Consider the following 12,749-nt stretch of genomic DNA (forward strand, 5'->3'; position numbering starts at 1 on the left):
TGTAGATTTTTTGATGATGCCCATTCTGACTGGTGTGAGATGATACCTCACTGCAGTTTTGATTTGCATTTCTCTAATAATGAGTGACGTTGAGCATCTTTTCATGTGCTTTTTGGCCACCCATACATCTTCTTTGGAGGAATGTCAATTTAGATATTCCGCCCATTTCTTGATTGTTATTTTATTTATTTATTTTGATATTGAGCTGCATGAGCTGTTTGTATATTTTGGATATGGATCCCTTGTTGGTTACTTTGGTTGCAAATATTTTCTCCCATTCTGAGGGTAGTCTTTTCATGCTGTTTATGGTTTCCTTGCTGTGCAAAAGCTTTTAAGTTTACTTAGATCCCATTTGTTTATTTTTGTTTTTATTTTCATTACTCTAGGAGGTGGGTCAAAAAAGATCTTGCTGGGATTCATGTCAAAGAGTGTTCTGCCTTTGTTTTCCTCTAAAAGTTTTATACTGTCTGGCCCTATATTTAGGTCTTTAATTAAATTTGAGTTTATTTTTTTATATTTTATTTTATTTAATTAATTAATTAATTAATTTTAACATCTTTATTGGAGTATAATTCCTTTACAATTGTGTGTTAGTTTCTGCTTTATAACAAAGTGAATCAGCTATACATATCACATCCCCACATCTCTTCCCTCTTGCGTCTCCGTCCCTCCCACCCTCTCTATCCCACCCCTCTAGGTGGTCACAAAGCATCGAGCTGATCTCCCTGTGCTATGCAGCTGCTTCCCACCAGCTATCTATTTTACATTTGGTAGTGTACATATGTCCATGCCACTCTCTCACTTTGTCCCAGCTTACCCTTCCCCCTCCCCGTGTCCTCAAGTCCATTCTCCAGTATATCTGCGTCTTTATTCTTGTCTTGCCCCTAGGTTCTTCATGACGATTTTTTTTTTTTTTAGATTCCATATATATGTGTTAGCATACAGTATTTGTTTTTCTCCTTCTGACTTACTTCGCTCTGTATGACAGACTCTAGGTCCATCCACCTCACTACAAATAACTCAATTTCGTTTCTTTTTATGGCTGAGTAATACTCCATTGCATATATGTGCCACATCTTCTTTATCCATTCATCTGTCAATGGACACTTAGGTTGCTTCCATGTCCTGGCTATTGCAAATAGAGCTGTAATGAAAATTGTGGTACATGACTGTTTTTAAATTATGGTTTTCTCAGGGTATATGCCCAGTAGTGGGATTGCTGGGTCGTATGGTAGTTCTATTTGTAGTTTTTTAAGGAACCTCCATTCTGTTCTCCATAGTGGCTGTATCAATTTACATTCCCACCAAGAATGCAAGAGGGTTCCCTTTTCTCCACACCCTCTCCAGCATTTATTGTTTGTACATTTTTTGATGCTGGCCTTTCTGAGTGATGTGAGATGATATCTCATTATAGTTTTGATTTGCATTCCTCTAATGATTAGTGATGTTGAACATCCTATCATGTGTTTGTTGGCAATCTGTATATCTTCTTTGGAGAAATGTCTATTTAGGTCTTCTGCCCATTTTTGGATTGGGTTGTTTGTTTTTTTGATATTGAGCTGCATGAGCTGCTTGTAAATTTTGGAGATTAATCCTTTGTCAGTTGCTTCATTTGCAAATATATTCTCCCATTCTGAGGGTTGTCTTTTCGCCTTGTTTATGGTTTCCTTTGCTGTGCAAAAGCTTTTAAGTTTCATTAGGTCCCATTTGTTTATTTTTGGTTTTATTTCCATTTCTCTAGGAGGTGGGTCAAAAAGGATCTTGCTGTGATTTAGGTCATCATAGAGTGTTCTGCATATGTTTTCCTCTAAGAGTTTTATAGTGTCGGGCCTTACATTTAGCTCTATAATCCATTTTGAGTTTATTTTTGTGTATGGTGTTAGGGAGTGTTCTAATTTCATTCTTTTACATGTAGCTGTCCAGTTTTCCCAGCACCACTTATTGAAGAGGCTGTCTTTTCTCCAGTGTATATTCTTGCCTCCTTTATCAAAGATAAGGTGACCATATGTGCGTGGGTTTATCTCTGGGCTTTCTATCCTGTTCCGTTGATCTATATTTCTTTTTGTGTGCCAGTACCATACTGTCTTGATTACTGTAGCTTTGTAGTATAGTCTGAAGTCAGGGAGCCTCATTCCTCCAGCTCCGTTTTTCTTTCTCAAGATTGCTTTGGCTATTCGGGGTCTTTTGTGTTTCCATACAAATTGTGAAGTGTTTTGTTCTAGTTCTGTGAAAAATGCCATTGGTAGTTTGATAGGGATTGCATTGATCTGTAGATTGCTTTGAGTAGTATAGTCATTTTCACAATTTTGATTCTTCCAATCCAAGAACATGGTATATCTCTCTATCTATTTGTATTATCTTTAATTTCTTTCATCAGTGTCTTATAGTTTTCTGCATAAAGGTCTTTTGTCTCCTTAGGTTGGTGTATTCCTAGATATTTTATTCTTTTGGTTGCAATGGTAAATGGGAGTGTTTTCTTAATTTCACTTTCAGATTTTTCATCATTAGTGTATAGGAATGCAAGAGATTTCCGTGCATTAATTTTGTATCCTGCTGCTTTACCAAATTCATTGATTAGCTCTAGTAGTTTTCTGGTAGCATCTTTAGGATTCTCTATGTAGAGTATCATGTCATCTGCAAACAGTGACAGCTTTACTTCTTCTTTTCCAATTTAGATTCCTTTTATTTCTTTTTCTTCTCTGATTGCCGTGGCTAGGACTTCCAAAACTATGTTGAATAATAGTGGTGAGAGTGGGCAATGTTGTCTTGTTCCTGATCTTAGTGGAATTGGTTTCAGTTTTTCACCATTGAGGATGATGCTGGCTGTGGGTTTGTCACATATAGCCTTTAATATGTTGAGGAAAGTTCCCTCTATGCCTACTTTCTGGAGGGTTTTTATCATAAATCCATGTTGAATTTTGTCGAAAGCTTTTTCTGCATCTATTGAGATGATCATAGTTTTTCTCCTTCAATTTGTTAATATGGTGTATCACATTGACTGATTTGCGTATATTGAAGAGTCCTTGCATTCCTGGGTTAAACCCCACTTGATCATGGTGTATGATCCTTTTAATGTGTTGTTGGATTCTGTTTGCTAGTATTTTGTTGAGGATTTTGCATATATGTTCTTCAGTGATGTTGGCCTGTAGTTTTCTTTCTTTGTGACATCTTTGTCTGGTTTTGGTATCAGGGTGATGGTGGCCTTGTAGAATGAGTTTGGGAGTGTTCCTCCCTCTGCTATATTTTGGAAGAGTTTGAGAAGAATAGGTGTTAGCTCTTCTCTAAATGTTTGATAGAATTCACCTGTGAAGCCATCTGGTCCTGGGCTTTAGTTTGTTGGAAGATTTTTAATCACAGTTTCAATTTCAGTGCTTGTGATTGGTCTGTTCATATTTTCTATTTCTTGCTGGTTCAGTCTCAGAAGGTTGTACATTTCTAAGAATTTGTCCATTTTATTGGCATATAGTTGCTTGTAGTCATCTCTCATGATCCTTTGTATTTCTGCAGTGTCAGTTGTTACTTCTCCTTTTTCATTTCTAATTCTATTGACTTGAGTCTTCTCCCTTTATTTCTTGATGAGTCTGGCTAATGGTTTATCAATTTTTTTATCTTCTCAAAGAACTAGCTTTTAGTTTTATTGAGCTCTGCTATTCATTCCTTCATTTCTCTTTCATTTATTTCTGATCTGATCTTTCTGATTTCTTTCCTTCTGCTAACTTTGGGTTCTTTTTGTTCTTTCTCTAATTGCTTTAGGTGTAAGGTTATGTTGTTTATTTGAGATGTTTCTTGTTTCTTAAGGTAGGATTTTATTGCTATAAACTTCCCTCTTAGAACTGCTTTTGCTGCATCCCATAGGTTTTGGGTCGTTGTGTTTTCATTGTCATTTGTTTCTAGGTATTTTTTGATTTCCTCTTTGATTTCTTCAGTGATCCCTTGGTTATTAAGTAGTGTATTGTTTAGCCTCCATGTGTTTGTACTTTTTACAGACCTTTCCTTGTAATTGATATCTAGTCTCATAGCGTTATGGTCAGAGAAGATGCTTGATACGATTTCAATTTTCTTATATTTACGAAGGCTTGATTTGTGACCCGAGACATGATCTATCCTGGTGAATGTTCCATGAGCACTTGAGAAGAAAGTTGTTGTTTTTGCATGGAATGTTGTTTTTTGTATGGAATGTCCTATAAATTTCAATTAAGTCCTTCTTGTTTAATGTATCATTGAAAGCTTGTGTTTTCTTATTTATTTTCATTTTGGACGATCTGTCCATTGGTGAAAGTGGGGTGTTAAAGTCCCCCACTATGATTGTGTTACTGTCAATTTCCCCTTTTATGGCTGTTAGTATTTGCCTTATGTATTGCGGAGCTCCTATGTTGGGTGCATAAATATTTACAATGGCTATATCTTCTTCTTGGATTGATCCGTTGATCGTTATGTAGTGTCCTTCTTTGTCTCTTGTAATAGTCTTTGTTTTAAAGTCTATTTTGTCTTATATGAGAATTGCTACTCCAGCTTTCTTTTGATTTCCATTTGCATGGAATATCTTTTTCCATCCCCTCACTTTCAGTCTGCATGTGTCCCTATGTCTGAAGTGGGTCTCTTGTAGACAGCATATATACGGGTCTTGTTTTTGTATCCATTCAGCCAGTCTAAGTATTTTGGTTGGAGCATTTAATCCATTTACATTTAAGGTAATTATCGATATGTATGTTCCTATTACCATTTTCTTAATTGCTTTGGGTTTGTTATTGTAGGTGTTTTCCTTGTCTTGTGTTTCTTGCCTAGAGAAGTTCCTTTAGCATTTGTTGTAAAGCTGGTTTGGTGGTGCTCAATTCTCTTAGCTTTTGTTGTCTGTAAAGTTTTAATTTCTCCATTAAATCTGAGTGAGATCCTTGCTGGGTAGAGTAATCTTGGTTGTAGGTTTTTCCCTTTCATCACTTCAAATATGTCCTGCCACTCCCTTCTGGCTTGCGGAGTTTCTGCTGAAAGATCAGCTGTTAACCTTATGGGGATTACCTTGTATGTTATTTGTTGTTTTTCCCTTGCTGCTTTTAATATTTTTTCTTTGTATTTAATTTTTGATAGTTTGATTAATATGTGTCTTGGCGTGTTTCTCCTTGGATTTATCCTGTATGGGACTCTCTGGTTTTTTTGGGTTTTTTTTCATAAATTTTATTTAATTATTTATTCATTGGCTGCATCAGGTCTTCGTTGCGGTGTGCGGGCTTCTCGTTGCGGGGGCTTCTCTTGTTGCAGAGCACGGGCTCTGGGCACGTGGGCTTCAGTAGTTGTAGCACGCGGGCTCAGTAGTCATGGCTCGCAGGCTCCAGAGTGCAGGCTCAGTAGCTGTGGCACACGGGCTTTGTTGCTCCACGGCATGTGGGATCTTCCTGGACCAGGGCTCGAACCCATGTCCCCTGCATTGGCAGGTGGATTCTTAACCACTGCGCCACCAGGGAAGTCCCGGGACTCTCTGTTTTTCCTGGACTTGATTAACTATTTCCTTTCCAATATTAGGGAAGTTTTCAACTATAATCTCTTCAAATATTTTCTCAGTCCCTTTCTTTTTCTCTTCTTCTTCTGGGACCCCTATAATTCGAATATTGGTGCATTTAATGTCGTCCCAGATGTCTCTGAGACTGTCCTCAATTCTTTTCATTCTTTTTTCTTTATTCTGCTCTGCAGTAGTTATTTCCACTATTTTATCTTCCAGGTCACTTATCCGTTCTTCTGCCTCAGTTATTCTGCTATTGATCCCTTCCAGATTATTTTTAATTTCATTTATTGTGCTGTTCACCATTGTTTGTTTGATCTTTAGTTCTTCTAGGTCCCTGTTAAACGTTTCTTGTATTTTTTCCATACTATTTCTAAAATTTTGGGTCATCTTTACTATCATTATTCTGAATTCTTTTTCAGGTAGACTGCCTATTTCCTCTTCATTTATTAGGTCTGGTGGGATTTTACCTTGCTCCTTCATCTGCTGTGTGCATCTCTGTCTTCTCATTTTGCTTAACTTACTGTGTTTGAGGTCCCCTTTTCACAGGCTGCAGGTTCATAGTTCCCATTGTTTTTGGTGTCTGTCCCCAGTGGCTAAGGTTGGTTCAGTGGGTTGTGTAGGCTTCCTGGTGGAGGGGACTAGTGCCTGTGTTCTGGTGGATGAGGCTGGATCTTCTCTTTCTTGTGGGCAGGTCCACGTCTGGTGATGTGTTTCAGGGTGTCTGTGACCTTATTATGATTTTACGCAGCCTCTCTGTTGTTGTGTGGGGTTGTGTTCCTGTCTTGCTAGTTGTTTGGCATAGGGTGTCCAGCACTGTAGCTTGTTGTTTGTTGAGTGGAGCTTGGTCTGGGCATTGAGATGGAGTTCTGTGGGAGATTTTCGCCGTTTGATATTACGTGGAACTGGGAGGTCTCTGGTGGACCAATGTCCTGAACTTGGCTCTCCCTTCTCAGAGGCACAGCCCTGACCCCTGGCTGGAGCACCAAGAGCCTGTCATCCACACGGCTCAGAATAAAAGGGATTAAAAAAGAAAGAAAGAAAGGAAAATATAAAATAAAATAAAACAAAATGAAATAAAATAAAGTTATTAAAATAAAAAAAATAATTATTAAAAAAATTTAAAAGTAATAAAAAAAAGAAAGAAAGAAGAGAGCCAAACCGAAAAACAAATCCACCAACGATAACAAGCGCTAAAAACTATATTAAAAAAACAAATGAAAAAAACAAATGGACAGACAGAATCCTAGGATAAATGGTAAAAGCAAAGCTATACAGAGAAAATCACACACAGAAGCATACACATGCACACTCAAAAAAAGAGAAAAAGGGGAAAAAATAATATATCATTGCTCCCAAAGTCCAGCTCCCCAATTTGGGATGATTCGTTGTCTCTTCAGGTATTCCACAGATGCAGGGTACATCAAGTTGATTGTGGAGATTTAATCCGCTGCTCCTGAGGCTGCTGGGAGAGATTTCCCTTTCTCTTCTTTGTTCGCACAGCTCCCGGGGTGCAGCTTTGGATTTGGCCCCGCCTCTGCATGTAGGTCACCTAAGGGTGTCTGTTCTTCGCTCAGAGAGGACGGGTTTAAAGGAGCAGCTGATTCGGGGGCTCTGGCTCACTCAGGCCAGGGGGAGGGAGGGGTATGGATGCGGGGTGAGCCTGCGGCAGCAGAGGCCAACGTGACATTGCAACAGCCTGAGGTGTGCCGTGCATTCTCCCGGGGAAGTTGTCCCTGGATCACGGGACCCTGGCAGTGGCGGGCTGCACAGGCTTCCGGGAGGGGAGGTGTGGATAGTGACCTGTGCTTGCACACAGGCTTCTTGGTGGTGGCAGCAGCAGCCTTAGCATCTCATGCCTGTCTCTGGGGTCCGTGTTGATAGCCGTGGCTCACGCCCGTCTCTGGAGCTCCTTTAAGCGGCGCTCTTAATCCCCTCTCCTCGTGCACCAGAAAACAAAAAGAGGCAGGAAAAAGTCTCTTGCCTCTTTGGCAGCTCCAGACTTTTTCCCGGACTCCCTCTCAGCTAGCTGTGGTGCACTAGGCCCCTTCAGGCTGTGTTTACGCAGCCAACCCCAGTCCTCTCCCTGGGATCCAACTGAAGCCAGCTCAGCTCCCAGCCCCCACCCGTCCCGGCAGGTGAGCAGAAAAGCCTCACGGGCTGGTGACTGCTGGTCGGCACCGATCCTCTGTGTGGGAATCTCTCCATTTTGCCCTTTGCATCCCTGTTTTTGCGTTCTGCTCCGTGGCTCCGAAGCTTCCTCCCTCCACCCCCCACAGTCTCTGCCCGCGAAGGGGCTTCTAGTGTGTGGAAACCTTTCCTCCTTCACAGCTCCCTCCCACTGGTGCAGGTCCCGTCCCTATTCTTTTGTCTCTGTTTCTTTTTTCTTTTGCCCTACCCAGGTACATGGGGAGTTTCTTGTCTTTTGGGAGGTCTGAGGTCTTCTGCCAGCGTTCAGTAGGTGTTCTGTAGGGGTTGTTCCACATGTAGATGTATTTCTGATGTATTTGTGGGGAGGAAGGTGATCTCCACGTCTTACTCTTCCACCATCTTGAAGCTCCTCTTGAGTTTATTTTTGTTTATAGTGTTAGGGAGTGTTCTAATTTTATTCTTTTACATGTAGCTGTCCAGTTTTCCCAGCACCACTTATTGAAAAGACTGTCTTTCCTCCATTGTACATTCTTGCCTCCTTTGTCACAGATTAGGTGACCAAAGTTGCGTGGGTTTATCTCTGGGCTTTGTGTCCTGTTCCATTGATATGTATTTGTTTTTGTGCCAGTGCCATACTGTTTTGATGACTGTAGCTTTGTAGTATAGCCTGAAGTCAGCGAGCCTGATTCCTCCAGCTCCATTTTTCTTTCTCAAGATTGCTTTGGCTATTCGAGGTCTTTTGTGATTCCATATAAGTTGTAAAAGTTTTTGTTCTAATTCTGTGAAAAATGTCATTGGTAATTTGATAGGGATTGCATTGAATGTGTAGATTGCTTTGGGTAATATAGTCATTTTCACAATATTGATTCTTCCAATCTGAGAACATGGTATATCTTTCCATCTGTTTGTGTTGTCTTTGATTTCTTTCATCAGTATCTTATCAAAACTTATCTGATAGTTTTCTGAGTACAGGTCTTTTGCCTCCTTAGGTAGGTTGATTCCTAGGTATTTTATTCTTTTTGTTGCAATGGTGAATGGGATTGTTTCCTTAATTTCTCTTCTGATCTTTTATTGTTAGTGTATACGAATGCAAGAGATTTCTGTGTATTAATTTTGTATCCTGCAACTTTACCAAATTTATTAATGAGCTCTAGTAGTTTTCCTGTAGCATCTTTAGGATTTTCTATGTATAGTATCATGTAATCTACAAACAGTGACAGTTTTACTTCTTCTTTTCCAATTTGGATTCCTTTTATTTCTTTTTCTTCTCTGATTGCCGTGGCTAGGACTTCCATAACTATGTTGAATAATAGTGGCAAGAGTGGACATCCTTGTTTTGTTCCTGACCTTAGAGGAAACACTTTCAGTTTTTCACCATTGAGAATGATGTTTGCTGTGGGTTTGTCATATATGGGCTTTATTATGTTGAGGTAGGTTCCCTCTATGTCCCCTTTCTGGAGAATTTTTATCATAAATGGGTGTTGAATTTTGTCAAAAGATTTTTCTGCATCTATTGAGATGATCATATGGTATTTTGTATTTTATCTAGTCTTCCAGTTGATCCTGCTAACAGGTCCATTCTATTCCTAGGTCTAACTTATCAATATTAAGTTTTTATGTGATAATCATACAGACAGCAAAAACAAGTTCACAGGATTTTTGTGATTCCAAATGTGATAAATTTTATAATATGAGGCAGTATATATAAAATTAGTCAGTTTAATCAGGTTATGATAGAACCCTTGAGTGAAAATGGGAATGAGAAAATTTACAATTCTACACACCCTAAATTAGTAGCTGTCTTTATTTTCTTATAACGCCACTTCTTTCCTTTCATGACACTTACATATGGGGCTAGAGAACATGCAAACAAAATGGTCCACTCAGTGCCTAACAGCATTTAATAATCATAGCTCCAGCAATACTGAAATGGGAAGAGATCAAGACATTAAGTTTCTCAGTAAGCAACAGGCTATCACAACTATGCAACAACAGTACCACGATGCTCCTGTTACTCTATACAGTGTAATATTGCCTAAACTTTTTGTTTGTCAGACTCATAATCACCTATGAGATTCTAGGTTCTGCTAATAGTATGTCTTTTTCTATGTTTCTTCAGCCCTAAGGATGGCAGCTGCTTCCTACAGTTACTAATCTCTGGGTTACCTCATGGTCATGGGTTGTATTGTGTCCCCTAACGTAGGTACCACTGAAACCTGTTAATATGACCTTGTTTGAAAACAACATCTTCTATATGTAATCAAGTTAAAGTGATGTCATTATGGATTTGGGTGGGCCTGAAGTTGAATGAACAGTAGTGTCTTTGTACAAAGAAAGAGAGGGGGATTAGATGCAGAGACAAAAAAGAGGCAGAGAGGAAAGAAGGCCATGTGAAGACAGAGGCAGAGATTGCAGTTATGCAGCCATAAGCCAAGGAAGGCTTGGGGCCAGCAGAAGCTGGAAGAGGCAAGGAAAGACTCTTTCCTAGAGCCTTGAGAGGTAGCATGGCCCTCCTGACACCTTGATTTCAGACTTCTAGTCTAAGAACCATGAGAGAAGAAATTTCTGTTATTTTAAGCCACCCAGTTTGTGGTATTTTGTTAATGACAAATGCCCTAGGGAAATGAATACACTCACCATCCTCATTTTGCTCTTTCAGTCTTCTATCAATAATATTGATAATAACCAATCCCTCAATCGCCTGCTATAAATTCCCTCTGTTTGAAATACCTAGTGAGGTATCTGGTTTTTCCACTGGAATGTAAACTGATATACTATGCTTCCCCCAAAATTCTCAGTACCTTGTATCTTGATCCAAAGGGTAATCAGCAAACAGTTGATGGATGTGGTAAATAGAGAATTGCAACAACAGATTAATATCAATGCATATTTTTTCACTTGTCATATTTAACACTTGCTAATTGCTAAATATTTTGCCCAATTCATCTTTATCATTTCACTTAATAATATGTCTTGGAAATCTTCCTGTATCAGACCAGCCATGTTATTTTACAGCTGCGTAGTTTTATCAATTGAATATACTGTAATTTAATTAAATGGTGCCTGAAGGATCCTTTCATTGTTTCCATCTTGTTTTTTTCTTTTAGGTTCTTATCAGTTAACTATTTTATACATATTAGTGTATATAAGCCCCGTCTCCCAATTCAAGCCCCCGCCCCCGACCCCGCTTTCCCGCCTTGGTGTCTATATGTTTGTTCTTACATCTGTGTCTTTATTTCTGCCTTGCAAACTGGTTCATCTGTACCAGTTTTCTAGATTCCACATATATGCGTTAATATACAGTATTTGTTTTTCTCTTCCTGACTTACTTCACTCTGTATGACAGTCTCTAGGTCCATCCACATCTCTACAAATGACCCAATTTCGTTCCTTTTTATGGCTGAGTAATATTCCATTGTATATATGTACCACATCTTCTTTATCCATTCATCTGTCAATGGGCATTTAGGTTGCTTCCATGACCTGGCTATTGTAAATAGTGCTGCAATGAACACTGGGGTGCATGTGTCTTTTTGAATTATGTTTTTCTCTTGGTATATGCCCAGTAGTGGGATTGTTGGGTGATATGGTAATTCTATTTTTAGTTTTTTAAGGACCCTCCATACTGTTCTCCACACTGGCTGTATCAATTTACATTCCCACCAACAGTGCAAGACGGTTCCCTTTTCTCCACACCCTCTCCAGCATTTGTTGTTTGTAGATTTTCTGATGATGCTCATTCTAACTGGTGTGAGGTGATACCTCATTGTAGTTTTGATTTACATTTCTGTAATAAATAATAATTTTAAGATTCATTAGGTCCCATTTGTTTATTTTTGTTTTTATTTCCATTACTCTAGGAGGTGGGTCAAAAAGGATCTTGCTGTGATTTATGTCAAAGAGTGTTCTTCCTATGTTTTCCTCTATGAGTTTTATACTGTCTGGTCTTACATTTAGGTCTTTAATCCATTTTGAGTTTATTTTTGTGTATAGTGCTAGGGAGTGTTCTAATTTCATTCTTTTACATGTAGCTGTCCAGTTTTCCAAGCACCACTTATTGAAGAGACTGTCTTTCCTCCATTGTATATCCTTGGTCCTTTGTCATAGATTAGTTGACCATAGGTGCATGGGTTTATCTTTGGGCTTTCTATCCTGTTGCATTGATCTGTATTTCTGTTTTTGTGCCAGTACCATATTGTCTTGATTACTGTAGCTTTGTAGTATAGTCTGAAGTCAGGGAGTCTGATTCCTCTAGCTCCGTTTTTTTTCCCCCAAGATTGCTCTGGCTTTTCACGGTCTTTTGTGTCTCCATACAAATTTTAAGATTTTTTTTTGTCCTAGTTATATAAAAAATGCCATTGGTAATTTGATAGAGATTGCATTGAATTTGTAGATTGCTTTGGGTAGCATAGTCATTTTCACAATATTGATTCTTTCAATCCAAGAATATGGTATATCTCTCCATCTGTTTGTGTCATCTTTGATTTCTTTCATCAGTGTCTTATAGTTTTCTGAGTATAGGTCTTTTACCTCCTTTGGTAGGTTTATTCCTAGGTATTTTATTCTTTTTGTTGCAATGGTGAATGGGATCGTTTCCTTAATTTCTCTTTCTGATCTTTCATTGTTAATATATAGGAATGCAAGAGATTTCTGTCCATTAATTTTGTATCCTGCAGCTTTACCAAATTCATTGATTAGCTCTAGTAGTCTTCTGGTGGCATCTTTAGGATTTTCTATGTATAGTATCATGTCATCTGCAAACAGTGGCCATTTTACTTCTTCTTTTCCAATTTGGATTCCTTTTATTTCTTTTTCTTCTGTGATTGCCATGGCTAGGACTTCCAAAACTATGTTGCATAATAGTGGCAAGAGTGTACATCTTTGTCTTGTTCCTTATCTGAGAGGAAATGCTTTCAGTTTTTCACCATTGAGAATGATATTTGCTGTGGGTTTGTTGTATATGGCCTTTATTATGTTGAGGAAAGTTCCCCCTATGCCCACTTTCTGGAGAGTTTTTATCATAAATGGGTGTTGAATTTTGTCAAAAGCTTTTTCTGCATCTATTGAGATGATCATATGGTTTTTATTCTTCAATTTGTTAATA

The 12,749-nt window shown here is 38.7% G+C and overlaps 1 protein-coding gene across 1 annotated transcript in view; it reads right to left on the reverse strand.

Annotated features, from left to right (window-relative positions):
* The window catches only part of C1H1orf87 (chromosome 1 C1orf87 homolog), a 109,075-nt gene that overhangs the window by 18,601 nt on the left and 77,725 nt on the right, over positions 1-12,749 (reverse strand).

The sequence above is a fragment of the Balaenoptera ricei genome, chromosome 1 (assembly GCF_028023285.1).
Source record: "Balaenoptera ricei isolate mBalRic1 chromosome 1, mBalRic1.hap2, whole genome shotgun sequence".
Lineage (NCBI taxonomy): Eukaryota > Metazoa > Chordata > Mammalia > Artiodactyla > Balaenopteridae > Balaenoptera > Balaenoptera ricei.